At 44.3% G+C, this 23,100-nt stretch overlaps 1 non-coding gene and 1 pseudogene across 1 annotated transcript; one reads left to right on the forward strand and one right to left on the reverse strand.

Annotated features, from left to right (window-relative positions):
* Positions 1-1,298: 1,298 nt before the first annotated feature.
* Positions 1,299-2,424, reverse strand: LOC101446481 (ubiquitin-conjugating enzyme E2 E1-like; annotated as a pseudogene).
* A 19,966-nt stretch (positions 2,425-22,390) lies between these two features.
* LOC111763343 (U6 spliceosomal RNA) lies at positions 22,391-22,497 on the forward strand. Its single transcript, XR_002796225.1, has one exon. It is a non-coding gene; the product is annotated as a U6 spliceosomal RNA (small nuclear RNA).
* The last annotated feature ends 603 nt before the right edge of the window (positions 22,498-23,100 follow it).

Below are 23,100 nucleotides of genomic sequence, written 5' to 3' on the forward strand. Positions count from 1 at the left end.
AAGCAAAAGATGTTGGTGGCACAAACCAGGGAGGTAGTTGGTGAAGATGGTGAGAAGTGAGCCATACAGAAACAAGAGATTGCATGACTCGTTTTCAATTACACACCCAGTGCCAAGCATACAGTCAATGGCTAATAAATAGTAGGCAAATGAATAAATAAAGGAATGAATTCCCACAGAATTTTGCTCATAATTTATGGCACTTATCATGACCTGAATTGTCATGCATCTTCTCTCACACATAGAAAATCGAAAGCTCTTTAAGGGCAAAAGCTGTCATATTTATGTTTATTCTGTTTAAGTCAATAATTATTTAGCACCTGCTATATAGCAGAAATCATAAATATGAATGACAGATGCTGCCCTTATAGAAAGAAGGGAAAATAGTCAAAAAACCAAATAGCTAGAATTTAACATAAAATGTTGTAATACATAGGTGAAGTTCTCAGCTCATTGACAGTTCTGTCATTCAACAATAAATTCTTATTGAATTAATGACTGCTGGTTCTGTGGTCCCCAAGCAATATACTGACTTAACATTTAATAAAGACTGATGAGGAGAGAAATGCAAAAATCAGCTCTTAAATAGAAAGATGGCTCTCTTTCAATAGTATTAATTAGAAGATATTTTAATTAATTTTTTTAAATTTTTAATATTATTTATTAGTACAGTAACACATGTAGACTTAAGTAGTCCATAACATATTACCAATCCAGTGAGCAATTCCTATTCCATGTCTTACAGTTATCAGCTTAAGGTATTTCACTATAGGTTTTCACAAGTCCTGATTCAAACCTTTAATCTTTTCACAATAAAGTAGATTGGTATATAAAATAAACTATACAACTACCCATTTCCATATGACGTTTTATAGCCATGTGTCCATTTTATATACATGAGACGACAGTCTCTAAAAACTCTGATAAATACCAATGCTCTTTCCAAAGGGAAAACAAATTCCAGTTAAAATAAAACAAAAAAGGTGTAGACTTGGAAGGACTTTACATAAGAGGCCATGTGTGTAACCTGTACAAAATAAGCTGTTTTAAATTTACATACTATACGGAAATGAACCCAAATGTACATTCTTTTCTGTACTATATTTTGGCTAATATTGCAGAACCAATGACAGTTTTTTTTTTTTAAGATTTACTTATTTTATATATTTCTCCCCTCCTCCTCTTTGTTGCCTGCTTTCTGTGTCCATTTGCTGTGCATTCTTCTGTGTCTGTTTGTCTTCTCTTTAGGTGGCACTGGGAACAGATCCTGCGACCTTCCAGAGTGGGAGAGAGGTGCTCCATCTCTTGCACCACCTCAGCTCCCTGGTCTGCTGCGTCTCTTATTGTCTCTCCTCGGTGTCTCTTTTTGTTGAATCATCTTGCTGCACCAGCTCTCCACTCAGGCCGGCTTTACCATGCGGGCCAGCACTCCTGCACAGGCCAACTCTCCGCTCGGGCTCGCTCACCACATGGACCAGCTTGCCTTCACGCAGAGGCCCCGGGAATCAAACCCTGGACTTCCCAAGTGGTAGAAGGGAGCCCAGTAGCTTGAGTCACATCTGCTTCCCAGCAAGGACAGTTTTAAGAGGCTTTTACCAATTCTATCTACTGTAGCAAGATTCCCTAAGTTACAGCAAAATCTTAGGAAATAAGACTGAATGGTATCTGTTATAGAGATACCCTGCTCTTTACCAGTTCCCACCCTCTCCCACCTCTTCAAAATCATAAGCAGCTCTCTTCTGTGGCAGACAAATAATGTAAGACTGTGAGAACCCACTGCCTGGCCATTCTGTCATGCTCTGCTCTGTTGGTCATGAACTGAGTGGCAAATACTCCCTACCAAGGGATAGGCAGGACTGCTGATTGTAAGAAGTGAGCAGATAGAAAGGAGGGCTTTAGAGATAATTAATTCTGCACTCCAGTTGTCTTTCAATATGTCCAGGCAAACAGCTCCTTGACTAGTGATATTACAGTCGGAGATTCTTGTCTGAAACATAACCTTTGGAAGCTTGAAGGGATATTCTGGTGTAAAAGTGATATCAAGGAAAAGAACACCACCCTCATACACAGATCCGGGAGGCCCTAGGATGGCTGATCTCCATTCATAGGTGTTATCACCCTTTGGACCAGCCCTCGGGGGGTGGGTGTAGCTCAGTGGTGGAGCACCTGCTTCCCATGTACCCGGTCCCGGGTTCATCCCCAGCACCTGCAGTTAGGTGGAGGGTCTACAGTGTTGTCTGCGATTCGTTCTCAGTCCTCTTGACGCTGGTGGAGAGGAGATTGGTGTTTTTGCTCATGCTGACTTTACTGTCCTTCTTCTTGGGGGCTTTTTTCTTCCTCACTTTGCTAGTTAGAGAACAAAGATGGGGAGGAGCTGGTGCTGGCCCTTGAATCCAACATAGTGATCCCCCCACCCCGCCCCATAAATAGCCCCTCTCTCTGTGTCTGCTCCTTGGTGCTGCCATGGTAGCTGCTGCTCTATGGCTGGGCTTGGCCACTCGTGTCTCTAAGTTTTGTTTTTTTTTAAAGATTTATTTTATTTATTTATTCCCCCCACCATTTATTTATTTTTTATTTATTTCTCTTCCCTTACCCCACCCCCACCCCCACCCCACACCCCCTTTCTGCTCTCTGTGTCCATTTGCTGTGTGTTCCTCTGTGTCTGCTTGCATTCTTGTCTGCAGCACTGGGAATCTGTGTCTCTTTTTGTTGTGTCCTCTTGCTGCATCAGCTCTCTGTGTGTGCAGCGCCACTCCTGGGAGGCCGGACTTTTTTCACGTGGGGCAGCTCTCCTTGTGCATGGGGCTCCCCTACGCGGGGAACAGCCCTGCGTGGCACGGCACTCCTTACGTGCATCAGCACTGCACGTGGGCCAGCTCATCACACGGGTCAGGAGGCCCTGGGTTTGAACCCTGGACCTCCCATGTGGTAGGTGGATGCTCTATCCATTGAAGCAATTCTGCTTCCCTATAAGTTATTTTTAAATGCTAAGTTTAAAGAATACTAAATACATGTGTGGTTACCATTAAGCTTAAGAAATAAATTATAAATGGAGCTGAAGTCCCCTGGAGAAGACAGACATTAAACAAAGAAGTTAATAAATAATGCCTCAAATGGTGATAAGTGTTATGGAGAAGAGTAAAGCAGAATAGGGGGACTGGGAATTCTGGGGGTCAGTGGATTGCTGTTTCTACAGAGTAGTCAGGAAGGGCTCCTCCTAATCCCATTCCCTCCTCACCCCAGGTCACCCTTATCCAGAATGTGGCATCTATCATTGCGATGCATTTCTCTACACTCTACACCACATCTGCATGCATGCCTAAACAATACATAGCATTGCTGTTTTTTATTTTAAACTTTTTACATTGTTAATATTTTTTAGTCATGGCAAGGCTTGGGATACCGGCATTCCTCTAAGGTTATTTTGGAGAGCTCCACGAAGTCTCCAATTAACAGTTGTAATTCGGCCAGCATCAGCTCAGTTAACACCAGCCCGAAGTCCAAGGATAATGCTAAGGTAGCATTTTTCTGGACATCCAATCCCTTATGTCGACAAATAACATTTACCGCAGGGAAGCTGCTGGCTTATAGTGGGTCCTGGTGCAAATTTGAAAATAGTGCCACCTCTAGATAGGCGACCCCAAGTCAAAGGGCATGGTCTGGTGAGCCCGCACTCAACCTCTTGAATAGGGACCCTTGAACAGTAAACAATCTGCACAACTGCACCGAGCCTCCCTGGTATATATCACTGACTATATGCCAGGAACATGAATTGACTCATTTAATTCTGGCAACAGTCATGTGAGATAAGTTTTATTTCTATTTCTCCCCCATTTTTGTGGATGTGGAATATTGAGACACAGAAAGATTATTAACTTTCCAAGACATACAACTAGTAAAGAGGTAGAACTAGAATTCAAACCCAGGTTGACTCCAGAACCCCTGCTCTTAAACTATGTCACACTGCCTCTCCTTTTAATCTTCCCAATAATTTTACAGGGTAGGTATTATGAATAGATTCTCCAATTTATAAATAATGCAACTGAGACACAGAGTTTGATAATTTTCCCAAGGTCAGACAGAGGCAGGATTTGAATTCAGGCAGTTTGACCGTAGAACTGCCAGGCTGCTGCTCAGCTGCAGGCTGCCAGACCTTCGAATCTCCAGCCACTAGGTTATTTTATTAGGCTTGGAACTCTTGTGATTGCAGTAATAATGTCAATGGAACTTAGATATTGCTGTTTTACTTGCCATAAACTTTACAGAAATCTAGGCAAGAAAAAAAATGTCAAAAGACAGATCCAATTTGGATTAACAAAGAGCAGGGTGGGATAGCGCAGGGAGGACCAAATGAATTAAAATGCATGAATTGCCCAATGTCCTAAAAGAAATCCAGCTGGATTGCTTTGGAGACAAGACTCCTAAACTTCTTGATGTGATTAAAGCGCTGTAAGAGTAATGCAGAACCTCCGGTACTAGTTATCTATTGATGCAAACAAACCACCCTAATACTTGGTGGCTTAAACAACATTTTTTATCCCACATCGTTTGTGAGGGTCAGGAATCCAGGAGCGAATTCGCCAGGTGGTTTGGCTCCGGGTCTCTCATGAGGTTGAGGTTGCAGGTAAGCAGTGGCTGGGGCTACAAGGGTCTCCAGGCTTGACCGGGGCTAAGGCTCCACAGCCTCGGCGCGGCGCTCCCGGAGCTGCTGGCAGGCGCGGCTCCTCTCCACCTGGGCCTCTCCACCTGCTGCCTGAGGGTCCTTGAGACACAGCAGCTGGCTTCCTCCAGAGCAAACGACCCCAGAGAGCGCAGGGGCACCTCGTGGGACCTTTTACGACCCAGTCTCCCATCACTTCTGCTGAATTCTATTCATGAGTAGTGAGCCGCTAAGTCTAGCTCCTGTGCCAGGGGAGGGACCCGCCTCCACCTCCTGATGCGAGGAGTCGTGAAGCATCTGTGGCCTCTCTGAAAACCACCACACTTCCCAGACTGCTTCTGAGGGGGCATTTTGGCGGGACGTAAGTGTTCTGGTAGGAGAGCAGGAGGGAGTCGAAAGCAGCGTCCTGGTCGTAGCTCTGCCCCGTATTGCCTTGGGGAGGTCTCTTTCTTCTCTGGCTTCTGCTTTTCCTGCTGAAAATTTGGTGGGAGGCAATGGTAGAGGAGAGGAAGAGCGCTAGAGCTAACACTGTGAATCTCAGGGAGGCAAAAGGAAATAAAAAATCAGCCTCATTGGGAAGCGGCTGTGGCCCAATGATTGGGCTCCCGTCTACCATATGGGAGGCTCTGGGTTCACGTCCCGGGGTCAGGCTCGCCCGCACCTGCGGAGAGCTGACAGCCGGCGCCCATGGAGAGCTGGTGCAGCAAGATGACGCAACAAAGGGAGACAAGCAGACACAGAAGAACACACAGCGAATGGACACAGAGAGCAGACAGCAAGCAAGCCACAAGGCGGGGGGTGGGGGTGGGGGAGGGGATAAATAAAATGAAAATAAATCTTAAAAAAAAAAATCAGCCTCATTAGTTCATGACTCTATTTCCTATGGTTTGAGAGCCACAGGCGGCAGCAAGGCTGCCCTGGAAGCCCATGTCTCCACCTACTAATGGCAAGTTTACCTCTCCTTGATTTCCACACCTATAAAACAAGGTGCATCATATTACTCATTTTATAGGGTTGTTACAAGGATCAAATGAATTAATGCTTGTAAAGATCTTAGAACAGTGTCCAGTACATGGAAATACAATATGAGTTTTTGTTCAATTTTTTTAAAATTAACTTATAGCTCTAACTACATATGACAAGCAGAGCTTCTTGGGGCAAGCTGCTCTCCTGAGTAGATGGTGATGTTTATAATCGGGGAGATATACTCGTCAACCCATGTAGCTCGAACACCCACCTGCCAGAAGAGCCCTTGCCCCCTGCCGTGCCAGGCAATAACGTTTTAGTTGCTGGATCATGGGGAGGTAGGAGAGGGGGTGATACTGAGGAAAGGTCAAAAGGGAGGATGGGGGAACCTCCAAGGATTTAGGATGGCAGCTATTTCCAACCTGTATTTCAGTGTTTTAATTACTGGCATCGTAATATCGGTGCCTATTGCCTTCTTTGTTTGTTTGTTTAAAATAGCATTATATGTTGTATGCAAATGGACTTCTTAAGGTAACCGAAAGTAGATGTGTGTGTTTTTAAACGCACACAAAAAACCTTGCTGCATTCACACCAGTTCCTCCACTGTTCCCAGTGCCAGAACAAATATTAAACCTCAGCCCAGCCCTGGCCGCACCATCCCATTTCCAAGACTTAGAGATCTAACTGACCGATGCTTGACAAACCAAACCACTGAGGAAATGCGCTCAAGCAGAGGGGCGGGCAGAGGAGAAACCTGAGTCTGTGGTATGTTCTCGTAGACAAGCTGGCTCCACAACTAGGTACCGGACCGTCACAAAGGTCATTTCAGAAGTCAGGCTCCCTTCCCTGGAAGGAGCTGCAAAATCTCCCAAGACCGAAAAAGAAGGAAGGAAGCACCCCTGCCCGGCCAGTCACCGCTGCCCATTAGAATCACCTGGGGAACTTTGGAAATAACCCAGGCTGGCCCCACCCTCAGATATTCCGATTGAGCGGGTCGTGGCTGGGGCCTGAGCGGGGGTCACAGTCATCTGACGAGTGGGAAATCACCACGCCCTGCTCTCCAGTAGGGGGCAGTTTGTGGCGGGAGCTTCCTGGCGGCCAGGAACAGATTCCACGGGGCTCGCTGTCAGCTCTCGGTTCTTCCTTTCCCACAGCCTGGGGACACGGAGCAGTTGAGGCTGCGTGGAGATCATTAGCAAGACTTGGGGGGCTAGCTGGCCCCAAGTCTATTCTCCCCTCCTGCTTTGAGCCAGGACTTGTGCCGTTTGAATCACTGCAGGAGTCCAACTGGCCGCAGCAAGCGCCTGAGCGAGCGGGGCCCTCTGAGGGGATTAAAGGTGCGGAAGTGTTAGGAGCACCCCCTCTCCGGGCGAGCACCCTAAGGCGCTCTCACCCTTGCAGTCAGTGCCGCCTGGGGCCGCTGACAGGCATTTCCCTGTGAGAGACAGTTTCACTTTCTTAGAGCGCTTTTGCTTTACATTCCTTAATGGCCCATTCGGTAGTCCTTACAGATGAAACCCTGGGAGAAGAAAGAAGAAAAGAGAGTGCAGACAAATGCCCAGCTTTCCCCAAGGGCCCGCACTTAGGTGGCCGGTGGCAGGGGGTGGGGGAGGCATCTCTCATCAGCTGCTGCCCGCCCCCTTCCAGGCTGCCCCTACCCCCAGCCAGATTTCCTGGACTATCACCCCCTCCCCTGTCTAGTCCATTAATGATTCGTTGATGCTAAACCCACTCTCTTTTTCCGAGCTCCATCTGAGCACCCCTTTGAGGGCCAGTTGCAGGATGTGCTACCTTTGAAGTCTTAGGGTTGACTGCCACTTTTTAGTTATTTGAGCTAAAATTTTAAAAATCCCCTAGCCACCTTAATTTTTTTTTTTCTTTTTGGTGGAAAAAGCTCATTATGATGTATTTTCACTGCTTACAAGATGGCTAAAGGGGATTTTTTTTTCTCGAAGTTTCCCAAACAAGTAGGGAAAACAGTTACCTGAGGGCAGAGTTCTCCAGCAAAGGGGCCAGAAGGGGTGGCCAGGTGATGACCGGAAAATCCCCACTGCAGTCAAGTTCTCTGGTCCAGCCCTCTAGCTTCAAGTCCAGATAAAACGCTAGGAGGAAGCTTCTAGAGTGACTGTGGCTGACTAGCATGATGCAGGTCCCAAGGGTTAGAGCGAGGTTTCTCGGCTGTGGCAGCGTTGACATTTGGGGCAGATAATTCTTTACTGTGGGCCTGTCCTGTATATTGTAGGGTGTTCAGCAGCATTCCTGGCCTCCACCCACTAGATGCCTATAGAACTCCAGAGGTGTGAAAATCAAAAATGTCTCCCGGCATCGTCAAACCTCCTGGGGGAGGGACACACAGATTACCATAGTTAAAAACCACTAGGTTGGGAAACGGATGTGGCTCAAGCAGTTGGGCTCCCGGCTACCACACAGGAGGCCCAGGGTTTGATGCCCAGGACCTCCTGGTGAAGGCGAGCTGGCCCACACGGAGTGGTGGCTCATGTGGGAGTGCTGCCCCACGCAGGAGTGCCGGCTGACATGGAGAGCTGGTGCAGCAAGATGACACAACAAAAAGAGACACAGGAGAGACAAATAAGAGACGTAGCAGACCGGGGAGCTGAGGTGGCGCAAAAGATTGAGCACCTCTCTTCCACTCCGGAGGTCCCAGGATCGGTTCCCAGAGCCACCAAAGGAGAATACACAGAAGAACGCACAGTGAATGGACACAGAGAGCAGACAATGGGGGTGGTGGGGGAGAAATAAATAAATAAATCTTTAAAAAAACAAAAAACCATTAGGTTAAAAAATTTGCACCCAAAAGCTAGGTTCATCTAGTCAGCAAGAACCTGATGACTTTATCACAAACTACTTTGTTTTTTGTTTGTTTTTTAATTTTTTTAAAATTAAAGTTGATAGATCACAAGGAATGTTACATTAAAAAACATAAAAAAACAAGAAACATAAGAGGTTCCCATATAACCCACTCCCCACCCTCGACCACATCATTTTTATAAATTGTATTATTTTGAAGATATATACATCACAAAAAGAAATGTTACACTAAAAAATATAAGAGGTTCCTGTATATCCCCCACCCCTCTCCTCCCACACCAACAACCTCCCTCATCATTGAAGCTCAGGAAACTTCTGGATGAATGGCGCTTTGCTCCAGCTTCTGGGTCTTGGATTTTTTACCTACTTCAGTCTGGCCATGCTGATAGCCAAGCCACGGGCAACTCCTGGAATGGGCTTCTGAGTGACTTCTGGCCCCTCTCTTACCCACTACTTTCAGCGAGTGAGTAAGGGAGAAAAGTTTCTCAAAGGTCAAGAGAGAAGCTTCTCCCATTTTTTTATTTCCTACCAGAGTGAAAAATGAAGATATATCAAAATCAGGTAACAAAAAGTACGGGTGTATTTTAAATGCAATGTATTGTCCTGGGAACAGGTAATTATGGGATTTATACAAATTATTGATGAATGACTCACTCAAGGTAGAATCATCAGGCTGTGGGAAGTAGCTTTAAAGCTAGGTGAATTCCCTCTTCTCTCAGGCATGGCAGAGTATTTCTGGCTGGATACATGATCTCATTTAAAGATAACACCAAATGCCTACATTTTAGATGATTTGGGAAAATGAGACGTGAGCCAAATGACTTAGGATATGGAGACAAAAATGGTCTGGAAAGAAAGTAAGAAAGAGGAGCACCTCTTAGATGTGGGTTTGAATATGGAAACAAATGTTCTGACTTTGCCATTTAGTAACCATGTAATCTTGGGCAAGTCACTTAAAACTCTGTACCTCAGTTTCTTCATCTGCAAAAGGGGGTAGTGGTACCCACCTCAAAAGACTGAACATATTTAAATTGCTTAGCACAGTGGTTGGTGCCTGGTAAGCATGTAGTACCTCTTAGCTATTATTACTGTTAAATTTATTTTAAATAACCCAAATAAAACTGGGCCTATGCAAAAGTAACATTGAAGGTATCATATCACATAACAGCTTTCCAAAAATTCTCTTAACCTCCCTTTTATCCCCAAAGTCATCCTCCTTGTGGTTTTTGTACCAGTTTAATCTTTTTCTTCTGGATATAGAATTCTTTGTTGACAGTTTTTTCTTTCAGCACTTTGAATAAGACATCCTACTGCCTTCTGATTTCCATGGTTTCTGATAAGAAATCAGCTGTTAATCTTATTGAGGATCCTTTGTGCATAATGAGTTACTCTTCTTTTGCTCCTTTGCAGATTCTGTCTTTGGTTTTGGCCCTCAACAGTTTGATTATGGTGTGTCTCTGAGTGTATCCTACTTGGAGTTGGCTGAGCCTCTTGGATGTGTAGATTCAGATTTTTCATCAGATTTGGGGAGTTTGGGGCCATTATTTCATTTTTTCTTTTTTTTATTATTCTCACACACACACACACACACACACACACACACTGTTTTTTGCTGTGTCCATTTGCTGTGTGATCTTGTGTCTGTTTCTTTTTCTTTTTCTTTTTCTTTTTTTCTTTTTTTGGTTTTTCTTCTCATTTTTCTCCTCTAGGCTTCACTGGGATTCAATCCTGGGGACCTCTGATGTAGAAGAGAGGTACCCTGTCACTTGTGCCACCTCAGTTCCTGGTTTCTGTTGTGTCTCGTCTTGACTCTCCCTTGCGTCTCTTTTTGTTGTGTCATCATCTGGCTGTGTCATGTGTAGGCCTGGATCCTGCATGGGGCGCACCTTTACCAGGAGGCCCCGAGGACTGAACCCAGGTCCTCCCATATGTTAGATGAAAGCCCAGTCACTTGAGCCACATCTGCTTCCCCATCATTTCTTCAAATATTGTTTCATACCCTTTCTCCCTCTCCATTCCTTCTAGGACTCCGATTATACATTTGTTGGCATGCTTGATACTGTTCTATAGGTCTCTAATACTCTGTTAATTTTTCTTCATTCTTTTTTCTTTCTGTCCTTCAGTTTGAATAATCTCAGTTGACATATATTTAAGTTACTCATTACTTTCTTCTGCCAGTCCAAATCTGCCATGGAGTCCCACTAGTGAATTTTTCATTTTAGTTGTACTTTTCAACTCCATAATTTCTAGTTGGTTCTGGTTTTATTAAAAATAATTTCTATTACTTTATTGATGTTCTCTATTTGGTGAAACATTATACACATACTTTCCTTTAGTTCTTTAGACAGGATTTCTTTTGATTGCTTGAAAATGTTTAAAATAGCTGTTTATAGTCTTTAGTAAGTCCAATATCTGGATTTCCTCAGGGACACTTTCTATTGACTGCTTCTTTTCCTCTGTAGGGCCACACTTTCTTGTTTCTTTGCATGTCTTATAATTTTTTTTTGATTGAAAACTGGATATTTTAAATAATGAAATGTCAAAATGTGGTGATTCTGGAAATTAGAAACCCACCCCAGGATTTGTTGTTGTTGCTGTTTGTTTAGTGATTTTCTTGAACTAATTCTGTAAAGTCTGTATTCCTTGTCAACTTTTGCCACTGAAATCTCTGCTTACTTGGCTTAGTGGTCAGTTAATGATTGGACAGTAATTTCCTTAAATGCTTGGAACCAACAAGTCTCCCAATTTTGCTGAGGTGCTCTGTGTGTTGGACATGCCTTTAATGCTCAAGTAGGCAGTTTACAACTCTGCCTCAGCTTTCACTTCTTGCTTGCCTTGAGTGTCAAGATCAGCCAGAGGTGAGAGCTTAGGGCCTTCTTAGGTCTTTCTTGGACATTTGCACCTCCCTGGGCTTGCACACAGCCCTATGCATGCACACAGCCTTCTGTATTCCCAGAAATACATTGGAGCTTTCAAAGACCATATGCACATCTCATTTCACAGTTTTTCCTTTGAAGTTTCTTGGCCAGGTTCTCATTTGCCCTAACTGTAATCATCAACTCAGGCAGCTGCAATTTTAAACAATTGTCACCAATTTTTTTGGACAAACACGCCAGGGGGAAAAACTGTCTACACTGACAGAGGTCTGAGTCAGATCAAATAAAAACTAGTCTGAGTCAGATCAAATAAAAACAACTTGCTAGGTTGCTAGTTTCATGGTTGCCATGATTTTGAGGCTGTTGGTTTACAAGTCTACCAAAGAGCTGTGGAAAGAGAAATAGGAGTAGACCAAGCTAAAATGCCACAAAACTCACTGTCCTTACCAAGAGTCAACCATTTTTCTTGAATAAATGCTCCTTGAATTGTTATAAGCCATTGGTTAATCTCCAGAGTTCTGAAAATTTTTATTTTTATTAAAGTTTTTTAAAATTTATTTCCCTCCCCTTCCACGGTCCCTCTCCCCCCGCCCCAACTGTCTGCTCTCTGTGTCCATTCGCTGTGTATTCTTCTATGTCTGCTTGCATTCTTGTCAGTGGCATGGGGAATCTATGTCTCTTTTTGTTGTGTCATCTTGCTGTATCAGCTCTCTGTGTGTGCAGCGCCATTCCTGGACAGGCTGCACTTTTTTCGTGCTGGGCGACTCTCCTTATGGGGTGCACTCCTTGAGCGTGGGGTTCCCCTACATGGGGGACACCCCTGTGTGGCATGGCACTACTCGCATGCACCAGCACTGCGCATGGGCCAGCTCACCACACGGGTCAGGAGGCCCTGGGTTTGATTGAGCCTTGGACCTCCCATGTGGTAGGCGGATGCCCTATCCATTGGACCAAATCTGCTTCCCTGGAAAATTTTTATTTTGACATTTTTTTTACCATTGTTATCATTGCCTTTATGGAGGAGTGGTTTTTCAGAGGTCCTTACTCTGCCATTCTCACTGACATCAACTTTTTAGTATTTTGTTGAGGATTTTTTGTGCTATGTTCATTACATATACTAGTTTGGAATTTTCTTTGTATTGTCTTTTTCTGGCTTTGGTAAAAAGGTAATACTGACATCATAAAATAATTTGGGAAGGGTTCCTTCCTCATATTTTCTGACTTTTTTTTTTAAGATTTGTTTTATTTATTTATTTCTCTTGTTTTGTGCTTGCTGTCTGCTCTCTGTGTTTGCTGGTCCTTTTTTTTAGGACACACTGGGAACTGAACTTGGAACCTCCCATGTGGAAGGGAGGCACCCAATTGCTTGAGCCACCTCTGCTTCCTGCTTGTTGTGTCTCTCATTGTGTTTCCTCATTGTGTCATCTCATTGCGTCAGCTCACCATGCCAGCTCATCATATCAGTTCACTGTCTTGCTTGTCTTCTTTAGAAGGCACCAGGAAGTGAGCCTGGGACATCCCATGTAGTAAGTGGGCACCCAACTGCTTGAGCTACATCCATTTCCCTGAAAGAGTTTTTATAGAACTGAAGTTATTTCTATTTAATTCTTAAGAGTATATACCAGTTATTCCATCTGGACTATTGGATATCTTTGGTAGATATTTTTCTATTTTTTCTTGTTAGCTTTGGTAATTAGTGTCTTCCAAGGAATTGGCATAAAGTTGTTGACAATATTCCCTTATTATCTTTTAAATGTCTGTAGAATCTATATTGGTGTCCCCTCTTTCATTCCTGATATTGGTAATTTGTGTGCTCTCTTTTTATTTTTTGGTCTAACTAGAGATTTATAAAGTCAATTTATTTTTAAAGAGCTAATGTTTGATTTCATTGATAGCCCCTATTCTTTGTTTGCTATTTCATTAATTTCTGCTCTTATCTTATTACTCCCTTTACTTTCTGGGTTTTCTCTCCTTCCCTCCCTCCCACTCTACCTGCCCCTCCCTTCTCTCTCTTTCTTTCTTACTTTTGGCAACTGCACTCTAATTTATTCTGGAGAAATTACTTCTCCCCTGTTGTGTGCAGTCTTGGTGGGACCATCAACCTCAGGGGTCCCCCCACCTCCCACCACCCAGAGTGTAGTCATGTGACCAAGACTGAGCCTTTTAGTCTTTTCTGGGGACTGACCTTTGAGCATTACAAAGCAGAGTTAGGAAATTACTTGGAGTTTATTCTGGTGACTGTGCCCCCAGAATACATGTTTCTACTTCTTCACATTCCAGTAAGGTTTTATTTGATGCTGGACATTGCAAATGTCATGTTGTTAAATGTCAGCATTTTGTTGTCTTCCTTTAAAGCCTTTTGAAATTTAATAGGGCAAGCAGTTAAGTTAGACGCTAATCCATTTGATCCTTTGTAGGCTTGTTTTTTAATCTTTGTAGATCCAGAATAGCTTTTATTCTAGGGCTATTTTAGCCCTACTACTAAGATGTGACGTTTCTAGTGTCTCTGTTGAATACCCCAGGTGTTAACAGGTCCTTTACTCAGGCTGGACAGAATTGAATTTTCCCCAGTCTTGTGAGTGTGCTGGGAATTGTTCACCCTACAGCACTCTGGCAGTTGTTCTCTGTCTGGTCTTGTGGAGTTTGAACCAATGCATGCCCACATTAGTATTCATCCAAAGATTCAAGATAACCTCTAAGTAGATTTCTGGATCTCTGTCTCTGCATAGCTCTCTCCTCGCCAGTACTCTCTCCATAAATTCCAGCTTCCTCAGCCTCTCCAAATGCAATCTCTGTTTTCTCAACTCATCTAGGGAGTATGTACTGCTGGGATTTTTCTTCCCTGCTCTACAATCTAAAAATTGCTTCGATGCAGAAAATCAGGGCTCTTTAGCCTTCACTTCATTTGTGTTCCTTCTCTCACGGACCACAGGCCTGCACTGCCTGTGGTTCCAATCTTAAAACAGTTGTGGCATTCTGGGGCTTGGTGACCCTTGCTCTTGGCTTTCCTGTCACATGGCAATGCACATGGCTGTCTCTCCTGCCTTCTCTTCCTGGGCCCACTGACTTCCAGCTTCTGGCTTCTCCCTCTGGCTTCCTCTCTCTCTGTGACCTTCCCTACAAGGCCGTCAGTAACAGGATTAAGTCTCAGCCTGACTCAGCAGGGCCATACCTGAACTGAAGTAAACTCATCAAATGGTCCCCTTTACAAGAGTTCACACCCACAGGAACGGAACAAATCTATGAGCATGTTTTTCTGGGGTATGTAGCTCCAAGCCACCACATTGTTCTATTTTTTCAACTTTTTGATAGGTTTGAAAATATAAAAAAAAAAAAAAAAAGGTGATTAAGAACTCAATGATCTTAATAGAAAAGGCATATTTTCTTGTGTCACCAAAAGGCAACTTAAAACTCCAGGAAAACAAAAAAAAAATCTTATAAAAAGTTACAATCCTAATTTTAAGCAAACTAAAATGAGATACAATTTTAAGCAATTGGTAGAATGTAAGGAAAAATTCCCTTTAACATGTATTCTTGAAACTCCCTTTTTGGAGTCTCAGATTTAGTATATACTTCCTTCTCTACAGGTAAAACCTACTATTTAGTTCTTCAGTGAAGAATATTTATATAATTAAAATTTTGTAATTTCTGTCTACTGTTTTTAATTTTTAGAAACAACCTATCAGTAGTGCTTGGAAGACTACATTATAGTAACAAGAGGGAATGTAAATATTACAATATCAATATCCAAATACTGGTATACTCAAATCTGGCATACTGTTAAGATTGGCTAAAGTTGGGGTGTGGGTCCTCAGGTATTGACTTTATTATTCTTTTTTATTACATATATGTTTGAATTATTGCACAGTAAAATGATTGTTTAGCTGACCAAAGCCAGGAATAGAAATAGGAAATATGGAGAGATGTGTATTAAGTTCCCAGAACTTTAGGACTTGGATGCAGCAGGTTTATTGGGAGTTTTCTCAGAAACACTACCATTAGGGATGAAAACAGCACCCCTGAAGGAAGGGTGAAGTTGGGTTGCAGTGAAATCACATCAAGGATATAGTCGCAATCTGGATGGCCCTTCAGAGTTGCCCCATTGAGGCAATGGGCTGGTAGGGCCTTTATAACTCAAACTTCCATGTAGACCAGTCACTGGACATGGGTAGCCCCATGGGAGGTGACATAATCTTGGGTGAGTAGCTCCCTTTAGCCAAAGGTAATTCCTGGAGAGAAACTCAGGTGAGAGCTGTTAGCACTTCCAGCCATTGGTGGACTGAGGATGCCAGTCCTGAAAGGGATTTGGACAGCATCCACTGTGGAGTAGAAGGAAGTATTCCTGTGCTTAGTTTCTTCAAGTTACATGACATGGTTAAGAGATATCACAAACAATGACAGATCAAGAAATAGAGATTTAGGTATATTGTTTAAAATTTTAGGGAAGTGGACTTGGCCCAGTGGATAGGGCGTCCATCTACCACATGGGAGGTCCGTGGTTCAAACCCCGGGCCTCCTTGACCCGTGTGGAGCTGGCCCATGCTCAGTGCTGATGCGCGCAAGGAGTGCCTTGCCACGCAGGGGTGTCCCCCGCGTAGGGGAGCCCCACGCGCAAGGCTACGCGCAAGGAGTGCACCCCGTAAGGAGAGCCGCCCAGCGCGAAAGAAAGTGCAGTCTGCCCAGGAATGGCGCCGCCCACACTTCCCGTGCCGCTGACGACAACAGAAGCGGACAAAGAAACAAGACGCAGCAAATAGACACAGAGAACAGACAACTGGGGGAGGGAAGGGAATTAAATAAATAAATCTTTAAAAAAAATAATAAAATTTTAAAGTTTACCAATATATAAACTTATAAATAACAAATATTGGAAGGGGAGAAGTAAATTCCTCAATATTCAAAGGTGGGAGGAGCAGATGTAGCTCAAGTGGTTGGGCTCCTGCTTCCCATGTAAAAACACACACACACAACAAAATAAGAACAAGCAAAGTTGGGGGGGCAATCTTTAAATAATGTCTAAAGTAGGTAAATTGAGAAGTATAAACATATTTGAGAATTTTGGATATAACCATCAGAAGGGAAAAAAACCCAGACATGATTTAAATGTTTACCTCTAGGGAGTAGATCTAGGAGTAAGTCTGGAGAGGCAGAAGGCTTTTACATTCTTCTTTATTCTTTTTATAACTGTTTGAAATGTTATTACCATGCATACGAATTACTTTTATACTGGTTAAAAACAATAGCAAGAACAAAAAATACTCTGAGGAAGAAATGGAAGAAGTTTTCCCTTTCAGCACCGTTAGACAGGTAAAATAAACCAGTCCTAACTGACCTCTCCCACATCATCCCTGGCCTGACAAGTACTGCCAAAAAAGCTTCAAAGTCTGGCCCTTTTATGCTTTCTTTAAAAAAAAAATTTTTTTTTTAAGAAACTTTAGATTACCTAACTGTTACATCAAAAACAAAGGGGAGGGAAGCAGCTGTGGCTCAGTCCTGCCCCCATGTCAAAATCCTCAAGAATGAGGAATTAATAAACATAAGGCGGGAATGCAACTGTGGGCTAAAGCAGTATTAAGATTGTTCTAGCAATGGAAGATCTTGCATCACTGATATAAAGGCAGAGGCCACCAGGCGTTCGGAGGGGAGGGAGAGGGAAGAATAGGGGCAACATGGGGGCATTCTTGGGACATTGGGATTGTCCTGCGAGACATTACAATGACAGATACAGGCCATTATACATTTTGTCGGGGCCTATGAGATCGTGAGGGACAGAGTGCGGGCTATGGTGTGAACTGTAGTCCTTGGCTGGGATAAGGCTTCAGTATGTGTTCATCAATTGTAACAATTGTACCACACTAATGAAAGATGTTGCTAATGTGGGAAAGTGTGGGAGGGGGAGGGGTGGGGTATACGGGGTTCCCCCATAGATATATTTTTCCCTTTCCTTTTTTTTTAGGAGCTCCTGGAATTGAACCCAGGACCTCGTACATGGGATGAACGTGTTCAACTACTTGAGCTACACCTACTCCATCCTATATTTTTGATGTAACATTTATGTAATCTAAAGCTTCTTTTTTTTTAAGATTTATTTTTATTTAATTCCTCCCCTCCCCTGGTTATCTGTTCTCTGTGTCTATTTGCTGCGTCTTGTTTCTTTGTCCGCTTCTGTTGTCGTCAGCGGCACGGGAAGTGGGGGCAGCACCATTCCTGGGCAGGCTGCACTTTCTTTCGCGCTGGGCGGCTCTCCTTATGGGGCGCACTCCTTGCGCGTGGGGCTCCCCTACGCGGGGGACACCCCTGCGTGGCAGGGCACTCCTTGCGCGCATCAGCACTGCGCATGGCCAGCTCCACACGGGTCAAGGAGGCCCGGGGTTTGAACCACGGACCTCCCATGTGGTAGACGGACGTCCTAACCACTGGGCCAAGTCCGTTTCCCTAAAGCTTCTTTAAAAATAAAATATGTATTTAGAAAAGAAAAGAATAGAGAAGAAAGCATAAAAGGACCAGGCTTTGACTGTACACTGCAGTTCAAAGGTGCCCTGAGGCCATCTCTTAGCATTCTCGTCCTCTGACTCAGTTATGTCCAGGCTTGATCAGCCGCACCTGAAAGAATCATAACTTTCAAAGAAATGATGATGGAAGATGAGATTCCATCGCCCAGGCCTTCAAGCTGCCTGGTGTGGAAAGAGGTATTGGAGACTGGGAGTTGAGAAACCCGATTATCCCAATTTCATACTTTCTATGCGACTCTTGCCAAGTTAGTAAAACTCTCCTTGTCTTCCAGAGTGCCCATTCTGGGTTTGTTAGGAGATTTACATAATATGATAATTGTAAAGAGTTTAGCACAGGGCAGGTGGTAACCACTCCATAAACGCCAGCTGTGTTGGCAGTGTGTTACAGTTTAGTTGTCACTGTCGTTCCTAGATTCCTCTGAAGAAGCTTAAGGAAGCACCATTCCTATATCCTCATTATGCATTTTCTCTGTGAGGAGCCCCAGTGCCTCCTCTCAGGCCAGAGGCAAAGAAACTGGCAGTGGACCCAAGTCTCTATCGACCTCAATGACCTTGAGAGCCCAAGCCCCAAGAAGTTCCCCTGACAAGGCTGGACAGCCCAGTCCCCTCTGGACAGTGTGACGCCTCAGCTATTCTCCAGCCCGGTTGTCCTGGTCCCAGACAAAGCTGGAGCATTTCCTGCTATGTTCAGTGTCCAGGACAAGAGGTGACCTAGACAGAGAGTTCAGCTCATTCCACCCAAAAGGTTGACAGCAAGATAACACCCTGGGTGAATTCTACATTTTTCTGTTGACCGTCCTCAAACCATAAGGCTCATGTTCCAGTGAACTTTAAATAAATTTTAAAAAAATTTTTTTAAGTGTCTTCATGGTTGTAGGCACATCCAGGAATTCAGAGTGAGAACCACCAGGCATATGGGCTTCTAGAAGTCTGGGTCGAGACAACAGAGAGAGACTGAGCCCGCCACTGAGGTTTCTTGGTCTGAATCACCCAGCACAGGCTGTCAGTTGCGGCTGAGATGGTCCAAGCCATATTTACACAACTGGCTGACTCTAAGGAGGGTGAATGTGCCCCACACTCTCCAGGGACTCCTCGTTGGGTCTAGAGAGGAGTTCTCCAATAGGCACTGTGAGGGGTGGAAACTCTTTTAGAACTCCTCTGTATATTTATTTTTATCCAAAAAAGGCAAGGAGAAAATTAAACTATTGTAATGTCAAGCATATTTATACAAGAGCAAATGTCTATTTTTAAAATAAACATTCATATACGGCTTTGTAAACAATTACGCATAGACTGTGCATTTATATTCTAGTTATGTATATATGTACACAAAATTTTTGGCAAGCTCAAAAATGTGTAACAGATGGGGTGCACAGAGAGGCTTGAAGTACACAGTTCAGGAGGACCAAACCCCAACTTCCTAATGTGGTCACCCTTCTTTCTCGACACCCTCCCCTGCAGATTTCATGCTCCAGGAACCTTGACCACTTGTGCGTCTCAGTACCCACCATGTTCTTTCTCAGCTCTGCCCTTCTATTCTTGCTGTTTCCTCTGGGTTGTCCCTACCCCATCTGGCCTGTCCAACGCCTACTCATGATTGAAGCTTTTGCTCAGTTGGCATCTATTCTGGGAAACATTCTCTGACACCCCCAGGAGAGATTTAGGGTCCCTTTCCTGGGGAACCTCATTGCTCGGGCATTTCTCTCTCACAGCATTTACATCATGTTTCAGGGAAGTTATATTCACCTGCCTGTTTTACTCACTAACTGTGAGGCAAGACTAACTTATTTTGTCTTTGCTCCTCAGATTCTAGCCCTATGTCTGGGGTCGAAGTGCCTGATCCATCTCTTCTCTCCAATTTGTGGTGCTATGAAGGCCACTAACTAAAAACGTTTGCGCACAAGAACAACGTCTCCCAAAGTCCCATTCCTTCTGGAGCTTTGGTCAAACTGTGGTGACCAGCCACGGGTCTCCCTTCAAAAGAAAAGAAGAAAGTGCCCTTCCAACACCATCCCCCACCTTCCGGGCTGTGGTTCCTCCAGCACAAAGCATAACCAAGGACTTCCCCTGGTAGCTATGTCAGAGACCAGGCGAAGTGAGCGCCTTCTGCAGAAACTCGATAACATCAGAGCATGGTAAGGGTTCCAGGCAACAGACTCTCCTTCTTGTGGAACTGGAGGAGGGGCCTTCAAGCGAGATGATGGCCTCTTCTGGGCAGGGGCCTACCCTGACACAAGAACCAGGAACAGGGACGGCTGGCTTCTTAGGGTTTCTCTCTGGGGCCTTAGGGTTTCTCATCACTGTGGCCCCTCTGCTCTGCTCTACCTTCCCCCTTTCTCTGGACACTGGACCTCTCTATGTCCCTGAAGATGGAGGCCTCTCAGTTCCTAAGCAGACATTGCCTCAGTTCAAACCATCAGCAGAGCCTGAGGAGACTCTCCAAGTAGCAGTTTCTAAGTCCTGGGGGTGAGACTCAGATGGGTCTAACTTGGGCCAGGATCCCACCCCTGGGCAGCTCAGCCGAAGGTGAGGCATCAGGATCTGGCCTTACGAACATGGCTGCCAGGACCCATTTCTATGGGGCTTGTTTTACTTTCCTAGGCTGCTTAAAGCAGGTCCCATGTAATGGTTTTGGCTTAAACAATGGAACTTTATTACCTTACAAACTTATAGTTTTGAGGCCAGGAGAATATCCAAACCAAGGCATCATCAAGGCAACACTTACTTCCCAAAGACCTGGCAATCCTTGGTGCCTCTGCCACCTGGCAAGGCACATGACTATGCCTACTGTTCTCTCCCTTTTCTTCCCAGTTTCTTTGCTTTCAGCTTCCTGCTTCCATGGCTTTCTCTCTGTCTGAATTTCATTGTCCTATTAATGACTCCAGTAAGAGGACCATAATCCACTCATACTGAGGTGGGTCACACCTTCACTGAAGCAGCCTCATCGATCGGTCCTACTTACAGTGGGTCCACACCCACAGGAATGGGTTAATTTTAAGAACATGCTTTTCTGGGGTACATACAGTTTCAAACCACCACAGGGGTGCTGGACAGTTCCCAGAGACAGGGGGATTGTGGCCTGGACACTCTAAAAGGATCATCTGTAGAAGGTAAAGAAGGGAGGGAGAAGGGAAAACCTAAGCAAATGACATAAAAACAAGGAGTTGGCTCTCTGGAGAAGATGTGGAAGAGTGAGCCTCCTCCATTTCTCTGACTGTCCCTTTGTGTCATCACCATGCCAGGAGCTCTGAAACCAGGCAGAAGGTGGCAGGAGGTAACATTTCAGTTGGAAAAGCTACAAAGGAGCCTAAAGTGACATTTGGAAGTCTGGCACCTCCTGTGAGCCCTGTCCACTCATCCATCCCTCAAGCCTAGATCCCGTCCCTCCTCAGTGGGGCCTTCCCTGATGACACTAGTTTGGGCATAGAAAGGGAGATATCTCTCCGCGATAGCAGAGAGAGCCAGGAACTGAGAATCTGTCACCAGGTACCTGGTCCTGGTTTTGCCACTAACTAGCTGTGTGGCTGTGAGGACACCATTCTGCTTCATTTGCCTCATCTATAGGCTGAGGATGCCTGACCTACTGTAAGGAAGCCTTCAAAAATCCTTAAAACTTTAAGGGTCTACTTTTTAATCTCCAACTTCTTGGAACTTGGAATGTAAATTCTGTGTTACATGATTCCTTTTCTAGTTGTCTTATTGTACAGTTCCAAGGTGAAAAATGCAAATATCAGGGAGTGGTGGAAAGCATGGGCTCTAGGGATATGACTTATCTGTACTCTGCAGTCTTCTTCTCTTGACCTCATTGGGAGAATGATCCAGAGTGGATTGTCTGGTTGCTTCTGGTGGTATCATGGGCTTTGTGAAAGTAGAAGTCCTCCCATCTCCAGTGGTTTTACATATCTGGAAGCTTATCAGCATTTGATGGTCCCAGTGGTACCTGTGTTCTCCTAGCTACATCTGGAGATCTTGACTGGCATTGTAGGAACAAATTGGGAACAACTCTGGGAAATTTGTAGGAACAACTCTGGGAAATTTAAGCTTGCAATTTCTTTTGCTGGTACCAGGATGGTTGCTAAACCTGAAATGATTGTGTTCAATGAATCCCATCAATGTTATCATGTGACTATTTGGACGGTTGTGGGACTGAAGAACTGCCAACTTCGATTTCTTTAATGTGTGACAATAAACGAGCAAAAGTCCCAAGTATTTCCAAATAGGTTGATTCTAAAGAAGGAGAAGAAGGAACCGAAACTGGAGAAGAAAAAAGAAGAGGAGGAAGGCAAAGGGAAAGAGGAAGAAGAAGAAGAAGGAGACAGAAAAGAAAAGGAAGGAGGAGGGGAAAGGGGGAGGAGAGGAGAAAATGAACAAGAAATGGCACTTGAAATTTGAGACCAAGAAAATAAACCAATCATTAAATCCCTCAGGATTTACAGGCAATGACTATAGCACAGCACTTCTAACTGCAACCTCATACAGCTGGGGCTCTGATTATGAGAGTGTCTCTACTTTCTGTGCTTATAGATAAAATCTCAAGATGTCAAATGGTGCTTGCTTTGGCAGCACGTATACTAAAATTGGAATGATACAGAGAAGATTAGCATGACCCCTGTGCAAGGATGGCACGCAAATTCACGAAGCATTCCATATTTTTAGATGACACAACCAGTGGGGAGCAGATGTGGCTCAAGCAGTTGGGCACTTGTCTCCCACATGGGAGGGTCCAGGTTCAGATTCCAGGGCCTCCTAAAAAAAGATGAGCAGAGACAACGAGCAGACAGACGAGGGAGCCCTCTCAGGGGGAGGCGGGATAAAAAAAGAAAGAAACAAACAAACAATGCTAAAAAAAATTTTTTAAAAAAGATGTCAAATGTCAGGTATCAGCATCTGGAAGAACCTTGAATCTCAGTTCAAACATTGAGAGTTGAACTACCTCTTATGTCCATCTATGCATGAACCTAATTTGAAATTGTGTTAAATGAAATCAATAAAGTTTTACTATAACCAAAAACAGGGAAGGGGGTTTGGGGGGGGGGGGGGGGAAGGGGGGTTATCTATGGCCAGAGAGAGAGAATTGAATCACAGCTCCACCACTTGCCAGCTATTTGACTTTGGGTAAGTTTTTTTGACCTTTCAGCACCTTGATTTTCCCACCTGAAAAACGAGGCTATTACCAGCATACACATCAGGGAGCTGTTCGGTAGATTCTTTGAATTTCCGCATTTGGTGCCCTTGGTGAGTGGCAGTCACTGCCGTT

Source organism: Dasypus novemcinctus, chromosome 3, assembly GCF_030445035.2.
Source record: "Dasypus novemcinctus isolate mDasNov1 chromosome 3, mDasNov1.1.hap2, whole genome shotgun sequence".
Lineage (NCBI taxonomy): Eukaryota > Metazoa > Chordata > Mammalia > Cingulata > Dasypodidae > Dasypus > Dasypus novemcinctus.